Source organism: Nannospalax galili, unplaced genomic scaffold (genome assembly GCF_000622305.1).
Source record: "Nannospalax galili isolate Female #2095 unplaced genomic scaffold, S.galili_v1.0 scaffold1138, whole genome shotgun sequence".
Lineage (NCBI taxonomy): Eukaryota > Metazoa > Chordata > Mammalia > Rodentia > Spalacidae > Nannospalax > Nannospalax galili.
In genome coordinates, this window is record NW_008342297.1 from 1,747,534 (window position 1) to 1,759,874 (window position 12,341).

General features: G+C 42.2%; 1 protein-coding gene and 1 pseudogene across 6 annotated transcripts in view; both read left to right on the forward strand.

The window, feature by feature from the left end:
• The window catches only part of Dis3l2 (DIS3 like 3'-5' exoribonuclease 2), a 506,284-nt gene that overhangs the window by 178,638 nt on the left and 315,305 nt on the right, over positions 1 to 12,341 (forward strand). The gene's annotated exons all lie outside the window — the stretch shown is intronic.
• Positions 6,034 to 8,294, forward strand: LOC103738217 (annotated as a pseudogene). Its single transcript, XR_001872557.2, has one exon. The product of XR_001872557.2 is annotated as a heat shock protein HSP 90-alpha-like (transcript).

Consider the following 12,341-nt stretch of genomic DNA (forward strand, 5'->3'; position numbering starts at 1 on the left):
GCAGGGATGCAAAGGCAGATGGGGAGGGAAGAAGCCCCAAGATTTCCCAGGGAGTGGATTGAGTAGCTGGGTTGTACTGGATGCAAAGGATCAGGGAGAGGAAAGGTAAGCCTCAGAGCCCCAGAAAGAGCCTGTCAGCTCCAGAAAGAGGCTGGCGGGTGTTGTAGGACCAGGGAAGTACAGGGAGGTGAGGGCAGGGCCAGGACCAGAAACGGTGCTCCTGGGGCCCAAGAAACGGACTGAGTTGGTCTGGGTGAGAAGGGTCAGGAAGCAGTATTGGTTCCCAGGTGTCTGGGGCCCCAAGACTAGGAATGGCGCGGGCCCAAACGAGGAGTATAGAACGGTGGGAGGGATGGAAGGGTGAATGTGTCGTAGGGAGTCCCGGCGCGGAGCTGCGGTATAGACTTACCCCAAGAGGCCTGAGGGTAGTAGTGCAGGCTAGGAGAGTTAGCCGGTGGTGCAGGCCCAGGGAAGCAGAGAGAGGTGAGGGCGGGGCCAGGACCAGAAGCGGTGCTCCTGGGGCCCAAGAAAGGCACTAAGTTGTTCTGGGTGAAAAGGATCAGGAAGCAGTATTGGTTCCCCAGGTGTCTGGGGCCCTTAGACTAGGAATGGCGCAGGGCCCAAACTAGGAGTATAGAACGGCGGGGGAGGGGATGGAAGGGTGAATATTGCTTAGGTAGTCCCGGCGCGGAGAGCTGCGCTATAGACTTACCCCAAGAGGCCTGAGGATAGTAGTGCCGATTATTATTATTTTTTAATAATATTTTTATTGATTCTCTGAGAATTTTATACAATGTATTTTGATCATATTCAGATCCCACCCTCTATCTCCCCTCTGATCCCCCCAGACTCCTCCTCATATCATGTCCTCTTTTATTCTTTTAAGGCCTGTTGAGTCTTATTTGTGTTTCCCAAATGTTCTTGGGTGTGTGTCCATACCTTGGTGTAACACCCTTATATAAAACTGAGTCTTGGGGGCTGGAGAGATGGCTCAGCAGTTAAGAACACCGGTTGTGCTTGCATCAGACCTGTGTTCAAATCCCAGTACCCACATGGCAGCTAACAAGTGTCCATAACGCCAGTCCCAGGGGATTCGACAGCCTCTTCTGACCTCTGCAGGCATTGCATGACATGGGTGCACTTACCTACGTGCAGGCAATACACGCATATACATAAAATAAAAATAATAAATAATTTTTTTTTAAAAAAACCCAAAAAACTGAGTCTCCTCCCAGGAATTGTCAGTTACCAATAGTTCCTCAGCTAGGGCTTGGGTCTTCTTGCCCACCTCCCCATTTGATGCTGTTTTTTTCTTTTTCTTTTTTTTGTCTGACTTGCACATGCTGTCACAGCACTCTGGGTTCATATGTGCAACTGCATGTTGTGTCTCAAAAACATGGTTTTCTTGCATGCATCCAAGAGCTCTGACTCTTATGCTCTTCCTGCCCCCTTTTCTACAATGATCCCGAGCCTTGGGAAGGGAAGGTGTGATATAGGTGTTCCATTTAAGATTGAGCACAGTTCTTATTCTTTTCATGTTGATCATGAAAGACAGCATCTCCAAGAAATGGTGCTGGCAAAACTGGATCGCCACCTGTAGAAGAATAAAATTAGACCCTTATCTTTCACCTGCACAGAAGTCAACGCCAAATGGATCAAAGACCTCAACATGAAACTCCAAAACTTAGAAGAAAGCATAGGCTGTACCCTACAGGATATAGGTGTAGGAAAGGAATTTCTAAATTAGACATCCATTGCTCAGGCAGTAAGGTCAACAATCAACAAGTGGGACCTCATTAAACTGAAAAGCTTCTGTACAGCAAAAGGAACAACCAAAGAAGTGAAGAGGAAATCCACTGAATGGGAGAAAATCTTCACCAGTTACACATCTGACAGAGGATTAATATCCAGAATATACAAAGAACTCAAAAAACAAAGAAACAAGAAAATAGTTTTTGGTTTATTCATTTATTTGGGGGTATGTATGTATGGTGTATACACGTGTGTGTGTGTGTGTGTGTGTGTGTGTGTGTGCGCGCGCGTGCGTGTGTGTGCTCACTGTGTGCATATATGGAGACCAGAGGTTGATTTCAGGTATTTTTCTCTATTGTTCTTCACCTTATTTTCTAAGGTAGGTTCTCTCACTGAACCTGAAGCAAGCCCCAAGAAACCTCTTGTCTCTTCCTCCCTAGCACTGGGATTATAGGTGCAGTGTGCTTTTTATGTGAGTGCTGAGGAGCTGAAGTTGGGTCATCATGCTTGTTTAATAAGTACTTTACTAACTGAGGCATCTCTCTATCCTCTATTTTAGCAATATTAATACTGTCTATTGTACTATATTATATATGTATATAATACATATATAATACATATATATATAATACATATATTATGGAAAGGTTTATATTCCCAAGGCACAGGAAAGCTCTCCAGTTGGTAAATACACTTTAAAAAAATATAGTGCTTAGCCAGGCATGGTGGCACAGGCCTTTAATCCCAGCACTTGGGAGGCAGAGGCAGGCGGATCTCTGTGAGTTCAAGGCCAGCCTGGTCTCCATAGTGAATCCAGGACAGCTGGGGCTACAGGGAGACCCTGTCTCGAAAATACAAAAAACAAAAAAATTAAAAAAAATTTAGCTCAATAAAAAGGAGAAACAAGTCTGTGTGGGTGTATGGGTATGTGTATTCACATATGCATATGCAAATTGATAGAGAATGCTAGCAAATATAGCACAATACTAACATTTGATAGATTTGGGAGTATTCATATTATTACTTTTTCAGTATATTTAAAAATCTTCAATATAAAAAAGTTGGGTGAAAAAATACCACATGTTGGGCTAGGAAGATAACTCACTGAAATGCTTGCTGAGCAAACACATGCTCCAGAGTGAATCCTCAGCACCCACATAAAAAGCAAAGTGTAGTGGTGCATTCTCGTAATTCCGGCACTGGGGAAATAGAAACAAGTGGATCCTTGGGGCTTCCTGGCCAGCCAGTCTAGCCTGATCAGTCCCAATGAGAGATCCTGTCTCAAAAATAAATGTGCACAACTCCTGAGGAATGACATTTGGATTGACCTCTGGCTTCCATGTGCATACGTGTGTGTGTGTGTGTATATACATGCATACATATGTACATCTGTATACAGTCACACCCACACAGCTGCACATACCAGCTCTCATACCAAAAAAGGCCCTTTATACTCTCGAAGAAGTATTGTCATGTTCGTGTGTAGATTTCCAAAAGCTGGCAGTGCTTACTCCTGATCCTTGGCTTCAGAGTGTTCAAGTATGAAATCATTTCTACATATTATACAAAACCAGCATAGTTAGATTTGCTTGTTTTAGTTAGGTGCTCTGTTTTCTCTTCTCTCTCTTCTTCCTCTTCCTGCCCCCTCATATTGGCTGTTGAACCTAAGGCTTCATGTATGGCAAGAAAGTGCTCTACCATTTAGCTAAGTTTCTAGCTCTGTTTTTATTTTAAAATGGAGTCTTACTGAATTGTCCATGCTGTGCTTGAACTCATACTGTAGCTCATGTAGGACTTGAACTTATGATTCTCCTACCTCAGACTCCTGAGGAGTTGAGATTATATGCCTATACAATTAGGCCTAACTCATTGGATATTTTTTGTAGCAATTATTTCTATTTAGTACTTTATAATTTTATTTCCCATTAAAATAGGGCATAGTGCCCCATGCCTTTAATCCCAGCACTTGGGAGGCAAAGGCAGGCAGATCTTTGTGAGTTCGAGGCCATCCTGGTCTACATAGTGAGTTCCAGGCCAGCTGGAGCTACAGGGAGACCCTGTCTCAAAAAGACAAAAAACAAAACAAACAAAAACCCCAATATATCATGTAAAATATTAGTATAATATTAAACAGATACTTTTAAAGTATTTGAACAACAGTAAATTAGGGAAATTCTTGGAAAAATTAATGAAGTTGTCAAATACTTTGCTAAAACGCTTGTTTTATTAACCTACTGTAAAAGTCACATAGAATAATGCCATATTCTATTATATAATTTTGTCAACAATTATGTAAAAAGTCTCCTGTTCCAGTTTGTTCTAAGCAAATGCTCTACAGCTGAGCTCCTTCCCAGATGTTCCAATCTGTTCTAAGAAGTGCATATTTGTATTAATAACCAAATATTATTACATGTAAAATAAATATATTTCCCATTATAATCTATAAAAGTGTGGCTGCTGTCCTTGCTTTATGATCCTCTTTCTGCTGGAAATCATCAAGTGTCTTATTCTATTTCTGAATTATCACAGAGCAGGCATTCAGTCAGTGGTGACCTGGGACAGTGGAAAGAACAGTGGACCCGGGAGGGAAGTGAGCAAGATTGGAGCCCTCCTTTTCCTGAAGTGAGGGAGTTGGCCAGAGAGCCTGATAAATATATTTTTTCTTTTAAAAATGTATTTATTTTTATTCCTTTATGTTATGAGTGTTTTACCTGCATGTTAAGTGCACCAGTGTATGAAATTCCCATAGAAGCTAGAAGAGGCCATCAGATCCCCTGGAATTGGAGTTACAGGTGGTTGTTAGTTGCCATGTAGGTGCTGGGAACTGAACCAAGGTCCTCTGCAAGAACAGTCTATTCTCTTAAGCACTGAACCATCTCTCTACCCCTTAGCTTTTCAATAATAGTAAAGATGTAATTGATAGGTCATGAGCATCAATGGCTGGGGCTCCTCCCTGGATACTGCTCAGTCTCTCCAAAGCATTATTATATTAATATATTATTATAGCCAGTACTATTTCTTTTGCTATTTGTTTATTCCCACAGCATTTATAGAGGGATCATGATGGTTGCAAAGTTCTGCTGGGGCCAGGGTCATTCAAAAGTGATCCTTGCTCCATCTTCCCTCCTTCCTGTGCCAGGCACTGTGTGTGTAGCCCATCAGGAATCCCTGTCTAGATGCCTACTGCTCTCATTTGCCTTCCTCTTTTCCCTGAAGCTGACTCTGGAGCTGCTTCGTTTCACTGTGGGAAGGTGAAATGACAAAAGTAGCATTGACAAATATTTATATGAATTATGTATCACTGCACAATGCCCCCTCCACTAGCTCTGGCACAAATGCCATTAAAGTACTTACACTCCTCTTGCCTCAGCTATATTGCTCACAGAGTCCAGCGACTCCAGGATTCCTGATCTGACCACTACCTTATGATCTCAAAATATATATTACAGAGCTATAGTCATAAAACAGCTCCTGAAAACATAATATCAAATTCCATATGGAAACACAAAAAAACTCAGAGTAGCTAAAATAATCCTGAACAATAAAGGACAAGCTAGAGGCATTACCATCCCTGATCTCAAGTTACATTACAGAGCCATAGTATTAAAAACAGCATGGTACTAGCATAAAAACATTAATCAGTGGAATAGAATTGAGGATCCAGATTTAAATCCACACATTTACAGTCACCCGAATTTTGACAGAAGTGCCAAAAATATACACTGGAGAAAAAAAACCAGCATGTTCAACAAATGGTGCTGGTCAAATTGGATAAGGGCATGTAGAAGAATAAAACTAGATATCTTAACTCTCACCATGCACAAAACTCAAATGGATCAAGGACCTCAACCTAAGAACTGATACCCTGAACCAGATAGAGGAGAAAATAGGGCACACATTGGCTCTTAAAGGCACAGGAGGGGACTTTCTGAACAGGACTCCTGTATGTCTGATTTTTAATTGAAATGTGTTTTTCCTATTTTCACTTGTTTTAAATAACTAACTTCTATGTTTACCTTTAATTACTAAAGACTTTCTTTTAGCCATAATAAGTCTGAGGTGGTCATACATAGTGAGAACTGCAGATTGAGATTCGTGACCAAGGCTTGTGCTGGAATTGTAGTTTCGGGAATCATTAGCATTAAATAAGCTTCATGAGGGACCCATATGTTCTAAGATTCCTTTAAGGGATTATTGGAGGATGAGGATTTAACTCTTCTTTTCTCTTACCACTTGGGCTCCCCTGATTTAGAGCCATAAATGGAACAGTCTTGTGAGTTAAAACACACCCATAGGAGTTGCTTCGGCATTGCGGTTGCTGCTCCTTGTGGAGAGTGTGCGGTCACCCAGCCAAGATGCCTGAGGAAACGCAGACCCAGGACCAGCTGATGGAGGAGGAGAAGGTGAAGTCCTTCGCCTTCCAGGAGGAGATAGCCCAGCTGATGTCGCTGATCATCAATACCTTCTATTAGAACAAAGAGCTCTTCCTGCAGGAGCTCATCTCCAACTCATCAGGCGCACTGGATAAGATCAGGTACGAGAGCCTGATGGACCCCAGCAAACTCGACTCTGGGAAGGACCTACACGTCAGTCTCATTCCCAACAAGCAGGAGCGAACCCTCACTATAGTGGACATGGGGATCGGAATGATTAAGGCTAATCTGATCAGTAACCTAGGCACCATTGCCAAGTCGGACCAAAGCCTTCATGGAGGCTCTGCAGGCAGGGGCTGATATCTCGATGATTGGCCAGTTCGGCGTACTTAGTGGCTGAGAAAGTGAAGGTGATAACCAAGCATAATGATGACGAGCAGTATGCTTGGGAATCCTGGCAGGGTGGGGTGCTCCTTCACCATGTGGCCGACTGTGGGGAATCTATGGGTCCTGCAACAAAGGCTGTCCTACATCTGAAAGAAGACCAAACCGAGTACCTCCTGAAGGAGAATAAAAGAAATTGTGAAGAAGCATTCTCAGCTTATCAGCTATCCCATTACACTGTTTGTGAAGAAGGAACAAGATAAAGAAGAAATGAGGCAGAAGAAAAGGAGGACAAAGAGGAAGAGAAGGAGAAGGAAGAGAAGGAATCCAATGACAAGCCTGAGATAGAAGACATGTGTTCTGATGAGGAAGAGGAGGAGAAGAAGGATGGGGACAAGAAGAAGAAGAAGAAGATCAAGGAGAAGTACATTGACCAAGAAGAGCTCAACAAAACAAAGCCTATTTGGACCAGAAACGCTGATGACATCACTAATGGGGAGTACAGGGAGTTCTACAAGAGCTTGACCAACGACCGGGAAGAGCACTTGGCAGTGAAGCATTTTTCAGTTGAAGGATAGTAGGAATTCCGAGCTCTTCTTTTTGTCCCAAGATGTGTTCCTTTTGATTTGTTTGAAAACAGAAAGAAAAAGAACAACATCAAGCTTTATATTCGCAGAGTGTTCATCATGGATAACTGTGAGGAGTTAATCCCACAGTATCTGAGTTTCATTAGAGGTGTGGTGGATTCTGATGACCTCCCTCTAAATATTTCCTGTGAAATGTTGCAGCAAAGCAAAATTTTGAAAGCCATCAGAAAGAATTTGGTCAAAAAATGTTTAGAACTGTTCACTGAACTGGCAGAAGATAAAGAGAACTACAAGAAGTTTTATGAGCAGTTCTCAAAAAACATAAAGCTTGGAATTCATGAAAACTCTCAAAACCGAAAGAAGCTCTCAGAACTGCTCTGCTACTACACCTCTGCTTCTGGGGATGAGATGGTTTCTCTCAAGGACTCCTGCACCAGAATGAAGGAAAACCAGAAACACAGAATCTATTTTATCACAGGTGAGACCAAGGACCAAGTGGCTAACTCTGCCTTTGTGGAACAGCTCTGAAAGCATGGCTTAGAAGTGATATATATGATTGAGCCCATTGATGAGTACTGTGTTCAACAGCTGAAGGAATTTGAGGACAAAACTTCAGTGTCAGTCACCAAAGAGGTCTTGGAGCTTCCAGAAGATGAAGAAGAAAAGAAGAAACAGGAAGAGAAAAAGACAGAGTTTGAAAACCTCTGCAAAAGTATGAAAGACATCTTAGAAAATAAAGGTTGAAAAGGTGGTCTTTGTGTCAAACAGATTGGTGACATCCCCTTGCTGTATTGTCTCAAGTACATATGGGTGGACGGCTAACATGGAAAGAATCATGAACGCTCAAGCGCTAAGAGACAACTCCACAATGGGCTACATGGCAGCAAAGAAGCACCTGGACATCAACCCCGACCACTCCATTATCGAGACCCTAAGGCAAAAGGCAGAGGCCAACAAGAACTACAAGTCCATGAAGGATCTAGTCATCTTGCCGTATGAAACTGCACTCCTGTCTTCTGACTTCAGTCTGGAAGATTCCCAGACATATGCTAACAGGATCTACAGGATGATCAAACTTGGTCTAGGTATTGATGAGGACGATTCCACTGCTGACAAGATCAGTGCTTCTGTGACTGAAGAAATGCCGCCCCTTGAAGGAGATGATGACACCTCCCGAATGGAAGAAGTGGACTGAGCTGCACCACATGTCAGTACTTACCTTCATTCCTTCCGATAATGTATTTTCCAGGATTTTTTGTTAGCATTTAAGAACCTCTGTGACATGATAACTTAAGGGGAAGATAGATTTCCTTCTACCTTGAAGTGATACTATGATCCCTTAGGCAGTAAGTGAAGCTAGCCATGCTTTTTCCAATTTCACCTTGGCTTATTTTAACAAGTTAGTTTGTTGTAGGTTGTAATGTAACCTACTATGGTCTGAAGTGTTTAGCTATCAAGCTGGATTCCTTAGTAGACCAAAGTCACTTGTCATTAAAGTGTTCCGAGATACATCTTCATGTTTAAAAGAAATTTGTTTGAATGGCTTGCGTTTCTTCTTCTAGAATTTCTGTAAGGTTTCCATCCCCTGTAGTTACTCTGTATGTACTAGTCCTAGAAATAAGTATGTAAGAAGAAACAGCTTGATGGGAGGAATCCCCCACATGGCTTGTTTTCCAAAGTGTGAGAACAAAACCCCAAGCTTCCCTAGGTCTTGTAATTCATCAAGGCTTGTGAATAATGGAAGTGGAGTGTTCAAGTCACATTCTTCAAAGGTAAATACAGATAAGAAAAAGAAAACACACCACAAAACAAAACATACCCCAAAACAAAATAACTTTTTGTGTCTTCCAAGTTAGGAAGGAGAAGGAATGGAAGGAGAATGACACTGATCAGACATACTCTGATGTCAATATGAATAAAGAGTCTTGAGAGCTAAAAGAACCCTTTAATTGTAGTTATACATATATATGCATGTAAAGTTTGCCATTTTAACACTTTTAAGTGTACAGTTAATTCGTTGGCATTATGTTCCTGTGTTATGCAAACCATTACTTCTGTTTCTAAAGTTCTGTCACCCTAAACAGAAATCCTCTAACCACTGAGCAGCAGCTCTTTTCCCTTCCCTCTCATGCCCTGATAACCTCTAAACTATTATCTTTCCAGTTTGCCTATCCTAGATATTTCTTACAGTGTTCACTGTTTTGTATCTGGCATATTTCACCTTCCATACGTTACAGCACATAGCATAATGCTGTCCATTTTGCAGCTAACTAATATTCTATTGTGTATGCTACATTTTGTTTAATCTATACATGTATGTTGATGGACACTTGAGGAATTTCTACCTTTTGGTTATTGAATAATGAATTATGCTACAATAGCCTTTAGTGTGAAGTATTTGAGTTCCTGTTTTGAGTTTCTGTGTGTGTATATGGATGTCCATAGTCATGTGTGTACATGCGCATGTGGAGGAAAGAGTTTGATGTCAGGTGTCTTCCACTATTGCTCCCCACCTTACCTTTTTAAGATCATCGCTTATTGAACCCACAGTTCACCAGTTGTCTAGACTGACTGACCAGATGCATGCAACCATGCATGGAAGGTATTTTACTGACTAAGCCATCTCCTTGGTTCCTCAATGCTTTTTATATCCATATAGAAAGGAGTAGAATTGCTAAGTCATATGATAATTCCATGCTTATCCTTTTTTTCTTCAAGAGAGATATTTAAAGCGAGGAGGGAGTTATTAAATACATAGAGGAAGTTAGCAAATAGAAAACAATAATTAATTTTTTAAATTTTATGTGCATGAGTGTATTGCCTGCACGTATGTGAATGCACCCATGTCATGCAATGCTGTGGAGGTCAGAAGAGGGCTTTGGATTCCCCTGGAACTGGAGTTAAGGATGGTTTGTAGCCACCATGTGGGTGATGGGAATTGAATCCGGGTCCTCTGCAAGAGCAGTCAATGCTCTTAATCACTGAGCTTTCTCCAGCCCCATTACATGTCTTCTTTACTGAAGTATCATTGGAGCTTGCCTGGCTGTTCTTCAGGGTTGTCCTTTCTATTACCTACCGCCTTTTAAAAATCTTGGAGTCGCAGGGCGTGGTGGCACATGCCTTTGATCCCAGCACTCGGGAGGCAGAGGCAGGCAGATCTCTGTGAGCTCAAGGCCAGCCTGGTCTACATAGTGAGTTCCCGGGCAGCTGGGGTTACAAAAAGACCCTGTCCTAAAAAAACCAAAAAAAAAAAAAAAAAATCTTGGAGTCATTCTGGCCTACTTGCCCAGTTCTCTTTGACACAGAAGACCTGAGGGCTTGGGTGGCAGAGCACTTCTCTAACAATTCAAGTAAATTGATATGGATAAAATTTGCTCTGTCCCACTGGGAATAGATATGCCTGCCAGCAGTTTTGCTTGTACTTTTAGTATAAATTTGTTGGAATAGAAACTTAAAGGAAACAGTCACAAACATTGTTTGCACTGTTGTCCACACAGGGGTTACCAGGCCTCTAGCATGTCAGTGGCTATGTGTTCTTCTGCTTTGCTCCTTAGGTGATCGAAGCCTGGATGTTCCCTGGAATCTCTCCCCCAGGCTCTTGTAACACTCTTTTTAGTATGATGTTCCCTTTGCTTGCTGTGTACTTTCAGCTTCATACTTGGCTCCCTAGATTATTTTACAATCTACATTTCTTGAGCTTATTGGCAATGAGACAACACCTCTCAGTGATAGCATCATTTCTCCTGTCCTTTCCACACTCACTGTCAGTCCTTCTTCTACTCTTTCCTTCTAGCCGACCCACAGATTTCTTTCTCTGTTATGTTCCATGTCAGACCAGTCCATGCTAGTGACAGCATATGGACTGAACGGTCATATTTGTTTATAGTTACACCTCATTGCCTTAGAAATCAGAGGGACTGGAGAGATGGCTCTCTGGGTGAAGACATTTGCCACCAAAGCTCATGACCTAAGTTAAATCCCTATGACCCCCATGATAGAAGGAGAGAAGCAACTCCTGCAAGTTGTCCTCTCCCCTCCACATGCACACTATGACATTTCTGCCCTCGCCCCCACATACACAGTAACTGATTGATTTACTAAGTGATATGATATTGTTAATAAAAGGAAGTTACAGAAAAATGTCCAGGATAGATCCTACAGGAGCATATGCTGTTCTTAGCTTGTGATTCTCTGTCCCTCATAGTTCTTGGTCAGGCATTTCACATTACTTACAGATATTTCCTGACTTTGGATGAAAGTGCAAGTTTGCTTTGGGTTAAACTTCAAGGCAAACTTACTTTACTTTTGATGCAAATGATTTCAGCCCACCAGAGTACTCTGACTTTCTCACTGGGCAGAAGCTCTAATGAGCAGTTACATGCCTTTGATTAAATAAGAAGAATGGGAATTAATTATACATGTAGTTGTTACTAAGAATACTCCAATATGAGACTCTAGACAAAAATTAATTGAAATTTTTGCTAACTAAAACCTTCTGTGCTTAAAAGGCTAGAGGCAACTGATCTAGTTCATTCCTTTGCTTCACAGATGAGATAATTGAGACTCAGAGAAGTGACTTGGCTTTTCCAGGGTCCAAGAAGTAAGTGAGGTAGGACTGGAGAGATAGCTCAGTGGTTAAGAGTACTGCTTGCTCTTGGAGAGGATGGAGGTTTGGCTCCTAGCACCCACATGGTGGCTAACAACTGTCTGTAATTCCAGTTCCAGGAGATCTGACATCCTTTTTTGACCTCCATGGGCATTGCATGTGTGTGATGCACTTACATACATGCAAACAAAACACTCTGTGCTGGATAGCTTTAGCGTCAACTTGACATACCTGGGTTGAGGGAGCCTCGATTGGGGAATTTCCTCTATTGGACTGGCCTATGGCCATGTCTGAAGGGCATCTTCTTGATGAGTGATGTGGGAGGGCCCAGCCCACTGTGGGTGGTACAACCCCTGGGCAGGTGGGCTTGTGTTGCATAAGAAAGCAGGCTGAGCAGGGGCCAAGGGAGCAAGCCAGTAAGCAGCATTCCTCCATGGCCTGTGCTCCAGTCCCTGCTTCCAGGTTCCTGCCCTGAGTTCCTACCTTGGGCTCCCTGATGAACTACGACCTGGGAGATATAAGCTAAATAAACCCTTTCCTCTCCAGATTGGTAGTGGTCAGAGTGTTTTGTCACAGCAATGAAGAAATAAACTAAGACAGATTGGTACCAGAGAGTGGGATATTGCTGTGACAGACCTG